An 11,118-nucleotide genomic window follows, 5' to 3' on the forward strand; every position below is an offset into this window, starting at 1 on the left:
CGGGAAACAGGAAGCAGCCAGCTGGTGCCTGACCACTCCGACCTCCCCGGAAGGGCAGGCCGCTCTCCTCTGCTTCTGGGCCCTTCCTGAGGGAGCAGCACCCCAACAGCACGAGTGAAGGCAGAGCAGCCCTTCGGCTACAGCCGCAGACCGGGCACGGGGGACATTCTCCACCTCACACCGGGGAGCTTCACCCGCACACACCCTCTCCATCTGCATCTCTGTTGACAGCTCTGCTATTCACCCAGCTGCCCAGGCTGACCACCACCACCACCGAGGAGTCCTTCTGGGTTCCTTTGTGCTCTGGGCCGAGCCATCTGGAAGTCCTGTTGGTCCCACTTCCTTTGCTCTCCATTCACAGCTTCTGGCACTCTGCAGCTTCAACCCTCCAGCAGCTGGGGCCTCAGGATAAAACTCAGGATTACACTCAAGATAAAACCCCAAATCCCGACAAAGCCCCCCCAAAGAACCCAACTGCCACCCTCTGCCTCAGTAACTCCACTTCAGACCTACTAGTCTCTGCTGGTCCTCAGGGAACCAGCCAAACTTCTTCCTACCCCAGGGCCTTTGCATGTGCTTTTCCCACTGCCTGTTAAGCTCTTCCCCTGGCCTGTATGGCCAGCTGCTCCTCTCTTCCTTTGGGTCTCAGAGAGGCCTCCTTGACCACCTCAACCTGTCACATAACCCTATTCATTTCCTTTATGCCACATGCCACTGATTAAAATCATTTGTTATCTGCCTTGCTCCCACGCTGTGAACTGTCTGCGGGCAGCAAGTGTATCTGCCTTACTCACCATGGCACCCCAGGTCTAGAATAGACCAAGTTCAGTAAATATGTTAATGCTTGAAACCATGCTCTGACCCTCAAGGATGGGTGTCTGTGTTGGAGGGATTCACCTCCTAGCAGATAAGAAGACACCGTTTGTTTCGGTGTCATCCCAGGAGATTGCTGTACCGATCAGGCTGAGAGCCTTTGGCTAAGGCGGTGGCGAGAGGATGAAGGGAAGGGAGAACGGGTTGACATTCAGGGGTGGCCATCACCGCTGCACTTTTGTGGAAAGCCCCTGTCCCGCTACCATGAACCTTCCTCACATCCTCACATCCTGGCAGTAGCAGCTCCGGGAAATCTCACGACCCACTGCACACCATCCTATCCCTGCCTCCTAGGGAAGACGGATGTGATCTCCCTCAGGTGGTGTAAGACCAATCCAGTTGACAGAGAGTTAAATCTGCACACACACCCCCCACCACCACCCACCAGCAACTCCAGAACACCGAGTTTAGGCAATGCAGCCACAAAATCAGACAGCTGGTTAGCGATGTACTCGGTCCAGATGGATGGGACACCTGGGCTATGGTGCTCGCTGCAGGCCTGAAGAGCGGTTGCTTCTCATCTTTCCAGCCCTCTCCCCACCGGGCAGAGGACCCCAGAGCAGGCTGGCAGCTGGCGGGGAGACGCGGGACCAGGCACTTGAGAATTCGGACCGCTGAGCGGGGACAAGCAGCCCAAGACAGCGACGCAGGACCTCAGGCTTCAGGATGCCGGTGGGCCAGCCTGGTTGCTAGGAGACGGTGGTGAGTGTAGGAGGGATGACGCGGGGCCGTGTGGGCAGGGCTGGAGCCAGACCTGGCAGTCAGTCCAGGAGAGACACACATGAAAGTGCAGATCTGCCAACCCCACCTGCAAAGTCACCAATAACACAGAGAGCCACGAAAATGCACTGCGTCTCCTGGTCCAAATAAGTTGCACTCGGTGGCAGAGGGAGCATCTCCAAGGCTCAGCCAGTCCGAGGCTTGTTTGGGGAAATGTTGGCTCCATCTTCTCCCTGGTCACCCGTTAGTTTGGCTTCCGGAATGAGAAGATGTTTCAGGTAAGCGGATTAAGGCTCTGCTGAGTGGACAAGCCAGAGGACCCATGTTTCTCCTTAAGGTGGAGAGGGCCGCCTGGGGTAAGGGGTGTGTGTGGGTGGGTATCACCCTGTTTATATCTGCCCAAGTTCTGAAAAATAAGTGTACTGGGAAGCAGATATTTGCACACCCATGTTCACCGCAGCATGATTCACAGCAGCCAAAATGTGGGAAAAAGCCAAAAGCCAAGTATCCATTAACAGATGATAAACAAATGTAGTCCATCCATACAGTGGAATAGTACTCAGCCTTAAAAAGGAAAGAGATTCTGACACCTGCTACAAATAACGTAGATGAACCTTGAGGACATGATGCTCAGTGAGAGAAACCAGGCACAAAAGGACAAATACTGTCTGATTCCACTCATAGCAGGTCCCTAGAGGAGTCAAATCCACAGAGACAGGAAGTAGATGGTGGGGGCCAGGGGCTGGGGGAGGGGGTGGGGAGTCAGTGTTTCATGGGGACAGAGCTTCAGTTTGGGGAGATGGGAAAGTTCTGGAGATGATGGTGGGGATGGTTGCCCAACAATGTGAAGGTACTTAATGCCCCTGAACTGTGCACTTAAAAATGGTTACAATGGTGAATTTTATGTCTATTTTAACACAATAAAAAATTTTTTTAATGCATTGGGTTTTTCCAATTACAAAAATCTTGGAAGTTTCAGAAGAATGGAAGAAGGGAAACAAAGTCAACCACTGTTAATACTCTGTGTTTCCTTCCAGTTTTCTCATTTTCTACACTCTTGGTTACAGATGGGCTGTTTATACGACTTTGATTCCTCCTTTTCTTCAGTTGACATTATAACAACTTTGATTTCTCAACTGTGTTTTCAAGGTGCTTAGATATACTTTTCTAACTTAATTCTTCTGGAGACCTTTGGAGACAAATCTTTTTCATTATTATTATGGTGCTAATATACACATAATATAAAATTCACCACTCTATTTCAAAGTGTATGACTAAGTGGTTTTTGGTATTTTCACAGCGTTGTGTAACCATCACCAATATTTAATTCCAGAACATTCCATCATCCCCCAAAGAAGCCCCATCCCCATTAGCAGTCACTCCCCATCCCCCTCCCCAGCCCCTGGCAATCATGAATCCACTTTCTGTCTCTGTGGATTTGCCTGTTCTGGACGTTTCCCGTCAATGGAATCACACACTGTGTGTCCTTCTGTGTCTGGCTTCTCTCACTGAGCATCATGTTCTCAAGGTCCATCCACGTTGCAGTGTATGTCAGTGTTTCACTCTTTTTTTATGGATGATAATATTCCAGTGTGTGGATGGACCACATTTTATCCATTCACCAGTTGATGGACATGTGGGTCATTTCCACTTTTTGGCTACTATGAAGAGATGTAATTTTTAAAAAAAAATTTTTTTAATTTATTTATTTATTTTTGGCTGTGTTGGGTCTTCGTTTCTGTGTGAGGGCTTTCTCCAGTTGCGGCGAGTGGGGGCCACTCTTCATCGCGGTGCGCGGGCCTCTCACTGTCGCGGCCTCTCCCGTTGCGGAGCACAGGCTCCAGATGCACAGGCTCAGTAGTTGTGGCTCACGGGCCTTGTTGCTCCGCGGCATGTGGGATCTTCCCAGACCAGGGCTCGAACCCGTGTCCCCTGCATTGGCAGGCAGATTCTTAACCACTGCACCACCAAGGAAGCCCAAGAGATGTAATTTTTAATAGCTGCATAACATTCCACCAAATGAACATACCCTAATTTGCTTAACTGTTCCCCTACTGTTGGACATTTAGATTGTTTTCAAATTATAAATTATACCTCTGCAAACACGTTCCTGAACATTTGGGATTCTCTCCCTTCCACAGATGCCCAAGATCGAAAGGCATGAACATTTTAAGACATTTGAAACTTCCATGTGGAAGACCGCATTCCACCAGAGGTTTGCGAGTTCCCCCTCACACCTCCCCCCACACTGTAGACAAAGGAGCCTCATTCACCGTCCCCAGGTCAGGACTGTGCCCTCTTATTTTCCAAAATTCTTTTCTGCACATACGTTTAACAGTTAGGTTTCATTCTGCCACGTCTTATATCCTCATTATGCTGTTCTTTCATTATCTCATTCATTCAACACATGTTGATTGAACACCTATTATGTGCCATGGGCCATCACTCATAGGGCCTCGCTGTGTCTCCCATTGAGAATGTTGAAATTTCTTCAGTTTCAATCAGCAAACACCACTTTCTTGGGAGAACCCAAAGATGAACCAGAGTTGTCACTTCCTGCAGTGAGGGTGACTCCGTGGCCCTTTATCATATTAGCCATGGGGTGTCAGGTGCTCACTTCACCTCCTGAGCCTCTTATAAAATCGGATTAAAACTCATAGCAGCAAACTTGTAGAGCTGTGGGGAGAACTCAGTAATAAAATGCATTTTTTTAAACACTTGCTGCCCAGAAAGGTTTAGCCTCAGGGACACGGGCGTGATGGAGGGCAGGGGTGAGAGTGAAAACCAGTGATTAAAATGGAAGTCACGCCATGTTCCATGTGTGAGAAAAGCCCTAAAGGTGCTGCTGATGTTCGGGGACTCCCCAACAGTGGCCAGTCCCCCCACAATCACCCCCAGAGTGAAGCCACTCCCATGGCGAGGGGCTTCCTGTCAGCTCTGTAGCCCTCCCCTCATGTTAGCCAGCGAAGAGGCCAAAACCCAAAGAGAGGGGGGAAAAGTAACTTGGAGGAAAGAGAGAATGAGAACAGAAGAAAGCAATTCTAGAAAAAAACCTTATGCATATGTATTATCCTCAGAGAGCGAATAGAAAGTTCACTAGCCAGGAAACAAATTTAAATTTGCCTTTTGAAAAGGAACATTCAAAGAACCAGAAAAAGCTCTTGGAAATGAAAAACCTGAGGATCAAAATTCAAATGGCAACAGAAGCGTTGGAAGAAAAAAAAACAGAATGAGAAGATAAAAAGAAAAAAATGTAGACAAGAAAATTAGATCAATCCAGGAAGCCCAATATATGACAAAGAAGAGTTCCACAGAGAGAGACCAGAGAAATTAAAAGTGGAAAAATCACCAGTGACATCATCCAAGAAAGTTTGCCAGGAATGGAAGATATGATAGAGCCCACTGAATGTACAGCACCACAGGTGAAAAATAGACCCACACCAAACCCACACTGTGAAAATGCAGGATGTGGAGAATAAAGAGAAGATGGAGCAGATTCTACAAGCTTCCAGAGAGAAAGGGAGTGACAAGCAGAAAATGAGGAAGCAGAACAGTTCAGATTGTTCAACTGCCCAAGACTGGAAGCTGGAAGACCTAAGGCAAGGGAATATATCCACTACTCAGAACACTTGTCCTCAGCCAAACCACCAATCACACAGGAGAGCTGAAGGAAAACACTTCCTCTGGAAATGCCCAGGGAGCATACCTTCCCAAAACAAGGGCACAAACCAAGAAACAGGAGACCTTACCCCAAGAAACTGGAGCTACATCCCAGGAATCCCAGGCGCTGAAGAAGAGGAGCCAGAAGCACAGCCGGGCAACAACTGCCCCTATGTGGAGAAGTTAGTTCCACCTGAGGGGCTTGGGGAGAGAGTCACAGACACACAAAAAACAAAGGCAATCACTAACTCCAGGAAAATCAAAAAACAAGTCCTAGAAAATAAAAGTGTTCCTTAGTGCACACTGTTGCACTGTGAACAATATTTTCATATAATAACATAAACACTGAATATTCATTTAAACAAAAGTTGTGATATAACTTTTGGGAGAGCAATATGCCTAATAGAGCTTAATCTATACTTTCAGGAGTAGGAAATCAATGGACAGTGTTCAACTGGTAAATCCAGAGATGTGTAAACCATTATTCGGGAAGATGGAAGCAAATGCCAGAGAAACAGCCAGTAGAAACTGCAGTGGCAGCCCTTGGGGAGTGAGACACACAGTGCTTTGTTTAAAACAGTTTTTTTTAAGCTTCGCACAGTCTTCAGCACACAGCCAAACACTCTACAAGTATTGCTACTATTAATTTTGACAAGAAGAAAACATCCATACCTTCGAGGGGCTCATCGCTGAGTCGGGGAGCTTTATGTAGTTTGGAGAGCACTTGAGAGCTTACTATGTGCCATGAATAGCGACACATTTAATTTAATAGATGAGAAGTGCACTTACAGGATCAAATAGATTAGAAAATGTGCCTACTTATAAGAAAATAAAGACAGAGACCAGAGGTCAGCAAACTACAGCCCACTTACCCACCATCTAGCGCACACCATCTGATTTTGTGCATCCAGTGAGCTAAAAATGGTTCTTTACATTTTTTAAAAAATATTTTTAAAATTTAGTTAATTAATTAATTTATTTATTTTTCGCTGTGTTGGGTCTTTGTTGCTGCGTGTGGGCTTTCTGTAGCTGCGGCGAGCAGGGGCTACTCTTTGTTGAGGTGCGCAGGCTTCTCATTGCGGTGGCTTCTCTTGTCGCGGAGCATGGGCTCTTGGCCTGTGGGCTTCAGTAGTTGTGGCACTCGGGCTCAGTAGTTGTGGCTCGAGGGCTCTAGAGCACAGGCTTAGTAGTTGTGGCGCACGGGCTTAGTTGCTCCGCGGCATGTCGGATCTTCCCGGAACAGGGCTCGAACCTGTGTCCCCTGCATTGGCAGGCGGATTCTTAACCACTGCGCCACCAGGGAAGCCCGGTTCTTTACATTTTTAAACGGCGGGGAAAAAAGAGTCACAATATTGCATGACATGTGAACAGTACATGAAGTTGAAATTTCAGCATCCATAAGTAACGTTTTATTGGAATGCAGCCATACCTGTTCTCTTTCCCTTGTGTTCTCTCTCTATGTTGGCTTTTGAGCTACAACTGCAGAGCTGAGTAGTCAAGACATGTGGCCCTTGACAGAGAGTTTGCTGACTCCTACGTTAGAGGATGAGGGTGTCGGGGACAGGATGGGGAGGATCAAGGTGGGATCCTGGAGCAGGGGCACAGGGGCAAGTCTTCCGGTACCTTGTGGATTGCCTGCTGTCCCTCTAACTTTACCCTCTCACACAACTCTGCGTTCATTTGTTCTGGGAGGGCCTACCGCGTGCCAGGCTCCAGAGATAAATGCTTGCCCAGGCCACAGCCAGTCCCTGCCCTCGCTCACGGAGCCTACACTCTGTCAAGGGGAGCAAGGCGAGTCAAAGGCAATCAACAGGAGCGAGTAAGACAAGGTAACCGGCAGTGATTTAGGCTTTGATGGTGGGTGGCCCCTCTGAGTGGTCAGGCACGGTCTCTTGGAGGAGTTGGAAATGATAAGAAGGAGCCTGCCTTGCGAAGAGCTGAGAGGAGCGCACACTAGGAGGCAAAAACAGCACGTGCAAAAGCCCTGAGGCTGGACGGTGCCTGGAGCATTTGAGGAATAGGAGAGACCTGGGAGCAGAGAGGTGACAGCGGCCGGCCAAGCCACAGCGGGGAGCTGGGTTTCACGAGCACAGCAGGCACCAGGGGAAAGTTCCAAGCCAGGAGGTGACACAGACCCAGGTTACATATATTGAACCCTTGAGCATGCCTGGGAAGTGAGGTGCCCAGCTCCACCTTTGGTACAAGGAAGACGGGACCAAGGGACATGGGGGAAGAGCAGGCACCCTCTCCCATCAAAGGCAGATCTGCCTGAAGCTCACCCTTGGCACCCAAAGCGGGTCGTCCAAGAGGCCCTTCCTTGGACAAGTCAAGAATGGCCCAGCAGACCGCACTCTGGTTGCAAAGCATTTTTCCTCGAAAGAGGGGAGTATTCCTGCGCTGAATCCCCTGCGTCCCCTGGCAGGGAGAGAAAGCTAAATTTAAAGGTGTGTTAACTGGGGCAGTCTGATCCGGCGTGCTCCAGCCGAGGATCCACTGGGTCCCCACAGCTCAGCTGTCCCCACCCCTGGCAGCAGCTGCCCTGCCTCACCTGCCCCTCCACATCCAGAAAGCTGTTACTGGCGCATTCTCTTTGGGAGGTCTACCCTGTGCCCCACACCTTGCCGGGCAGCCGGTATGTGGGCCCTGGAGCCAGATGGGCCTGAGCTTAAAGCCCAGCCCACCACTTCCCATGTCCCGGAGCATGGCACCCTCTGAGCCTCAGCTTTCTCATCTGCAAAATGGGTCCAATGAGAGCGCTCACCTCACAAGTGACAGGCACTGCTCATTACCTCTTCTCTCCCCAACATTCACTGGCTTAAAAAGTATGTTCTGAGCACCTGCTGTGTGCCAGGTACTGAGGCCACAGCAGTGAATGACACCATCCAAAATCCCTGCCTTCAGGGAGCTGACGTTCTAGAGAAGACGCAGCCCGTAAACAAGATAAAGTAAAATATATGTTCTCTCTGAACGTGGTAGTTCTACAGAGCTTCAAAGGCAGGGGGTGTGAAGTGTCAGCGGGTTGAAATATTCTGTGGGGTTTCTGGAATGTTGGGTATGTCTGGGGAAGTGTCCCAGGCAGGAGGAACAGGAATGCAAAGGCCCTGAGGTGGGAGTGAGCCTGGGAGCTTTGAGGAAGAGGAGGCCAATGCTCCCGCCTCCCCCTCTTCCTTGGCCCCTAGTGTAAAGTCCATATTTCCCAGCTTCCCCTGCTCCTGGGTTTGGCCTTGTAGCTAAGTTCTACCCAGTGGGAAGAAGAGAAGGTGTCATGTGCATCTTGCAGGAAAAGTCCTTAAAGGGAAGAGGTGCACCATTGTTCTCTGAAACTTCCTGCTTCCTGTTGGCTGGAATGCAGATGGGATGGATGGAGCTTGAGGAGTCATCTTGGATCAAGAGGTGGAAATTCAAGGGCTGAGAAAGGCAGAGCCAGAAGACGGCAGGAGCCTGGGTCCCTGTCACAGCCCTGGATTGCCTCCCTCAGAGAGGACTAATTCCTATCTAATTCAAACCTCTAGCACTGGGGGTCTTTCACCCCGTATAGCCAATCCTAATTCCAACTGATGCATTACGTAAAGGGCCTGTCACATGATGCCCTTTGTTCATGCCTACTACGATTTTCCTCTGTATTAGTAAAGGAGAATAAGAAATGTGCCCCGCCCTTGAGAAGTTTAGAACCCCAGTGGGGGAGTCCGCGGGCCTGACTCTCAGCCCCAGCCAGCTGTGTGACCAAGGGCAAGCAGCCTCGCCTCTCTGTCTCAGCTGCTCCAATTCCAAAGAGAGAGGATTGGCCCCAATAATCTCCAGGAGTTTGGAGAAGGGAGGGTTGGGCAAACTGCAACAGTGAAAACAAGAGAAAGATGAGAAAGGTGAGGAACAGTGAGATTTGGACGAGCAAAAGAAAGGCCATTGGGAGGGGGATGGGGTAGGTCCATCAGGGCTCCTCTGTTGCCAGTGCCACCTGACCCGGTGGGTGGACGGCGGATTTATCAGCTTGTGGAAGGGGACACCCAGGAGTTCCCTCTTCCTAGCTAGGTTTAGGGCAACCTAATCTGACTCACCAGTTCCACATCATAGAGTCCGTTCATTTCTTTTCTTTTTTTTTTTTTTGGCCACTCGGCATGTGGGATCTTAGTTCCCCTACCAGGAATCGAACCCACACCTCCTGCATTGGAATCGCGGAGTCTTAACCACTGGACCGCCAGGGAAGCCCCGATTCCGTTCATTTCAACACCCAACTTCTGGTCCCATTTTCAGTATTAGGAATCCCTTTGGTTGCAAGTGGCAGAAACCCCCTCCCGAAGCCACCAAAAAGCAAAGACCAGCTTCCAACACTAGGCAGAGCATGAACTCCAGGCATGGCTGGATCCAAGCATTTGAATTCTCCCCGAGGGGTTCAGTCTCTCTGCTTCCCCTGGGCTGGTTCCTTCTCAGGCAGGCTGATGGGCTTAGTCACCAAGGCCAGGTCCACGCCCGTCACACAGCAAGATGAGAGGGCTAGTGTTGTGTCCTTTCAGGGCATAGAAGTGAGGTCTTACTCTGAGAAGGGTGGGGGCATGGGAGAAGGCTTGATAAAGATGGCGAGAGCTGGGGATGCCCGCTGGACAAGGGGGTAGGACATCCCAGGCAGAGGGGACAGCCAGGCAAGCTCCTGCAGTTCAGTGCTGCCAGACTGGGAGATACTTGGTAGGAGCAGGAGAAGAGGCCCGGGGGGTCAGCTGGAGGCTGAACACAAAGAGCCCTGAGTGCCGGACTGAGCATTTGAGGCTCTGTCCTCGGGCAGTGGGGAGCTATGCAAGGGTATAGAGTGTGGAGTGGGGGGGGGGGCACGACCACGTTTTCATCCCTTGTTGGTGCAGTGGAAGGTGTATGATAGCACGGCGGAGAACTGGAGGCAACCGGGAGAGCGGGGAGGGGGCTTCTGTGTCACCAGCCTGCACCACATGGCTTGCCTGGGGCGGGGTGAGGTCAGAGAATTTCTGGAATCAAGTCAACAGGACTGAAATGTGGAGGGTGAGGAGCCTGGCACTGGGGAAGTCTGGGAGACCGATCCGTGATGTGGCTACCAACTGGCTTCAGGCTGGTAGAAGGCAAGAGACAGGAGAAACTGGTATTGCCGCCTCCAGGGACTGGAAGAGCCATAGCGTCTTTGTGATTCAAAGTGGCTGATTCTTGGTTGCCTCCAGAGATGGGGAGCTCACCCCTTATGACCCAAATAAACCCTGGACTCAAATCTATCCCCCTAGAGTCAGGCACAGCTCCATGCCCCGTGCCCACACCACGGGGGCCTCCCTCACCCAGGCCAGCCCTTGTTGCTTTGGGCACCTGACGCTGTCTCCTTTTAAGACTGTCGTCCAGGGCTTCCCTGATGGCACAGTGGTTAAGAATCCACCTGCCAATGCAGGGGACACGGGTTCGAGCCCTGGTCCGGGAAGATCCCACGTGCCACGGAGCAACTAAGCCCATGCGCCACAACTACTGAGCCTGCGCTCTAGAGCCCGCAAGCCACTACTACTGAGCCCGCGTGCCACAACTACTGAAGCCAACGCGCCTAGAGCCTGTGCTCCGCAACAAGAGAAGCCACTGCAGTGAGAAGCCCGCGTACCACAATGAAGAGTAGCCCCCGCTCGCCGCAACTAAAGAAAGCCCGCGCGCAGCAACAAAGACCCAACACAGCCAAAAATAAATAAATAAAACTAAATTAAAAAAAAAAGACTGTCCTCCAGTCTCAACACCTCTGGTTTCTCTGGTTATTCATTCCAGGGAAGGGCCTCCCAGAGTGTGAGACAAGGACCCCTGGGGGTCCTGGGGAGGATGTCGCTGTTTCTCAGACACCAAGTATCATGGTTTTGCAGAGAGAGAAAGCAGACC

The sequence above is a fragment of the Balaenoptera acutorostrata genome, chromosome 2, assembly GCF_949987535.1.
Source record: "Balaenoptera acutorostrata chromosome 2, mBalAcu1.1, whole genome shotgun sequence".
NCBI classification, from domain to species: Eukaryota; Metazoa; Chordata; class Mammalia; order Artiodactyla; family Balaenopteridae; genus Balaenoptera; species Balaenoptera acutorostrata.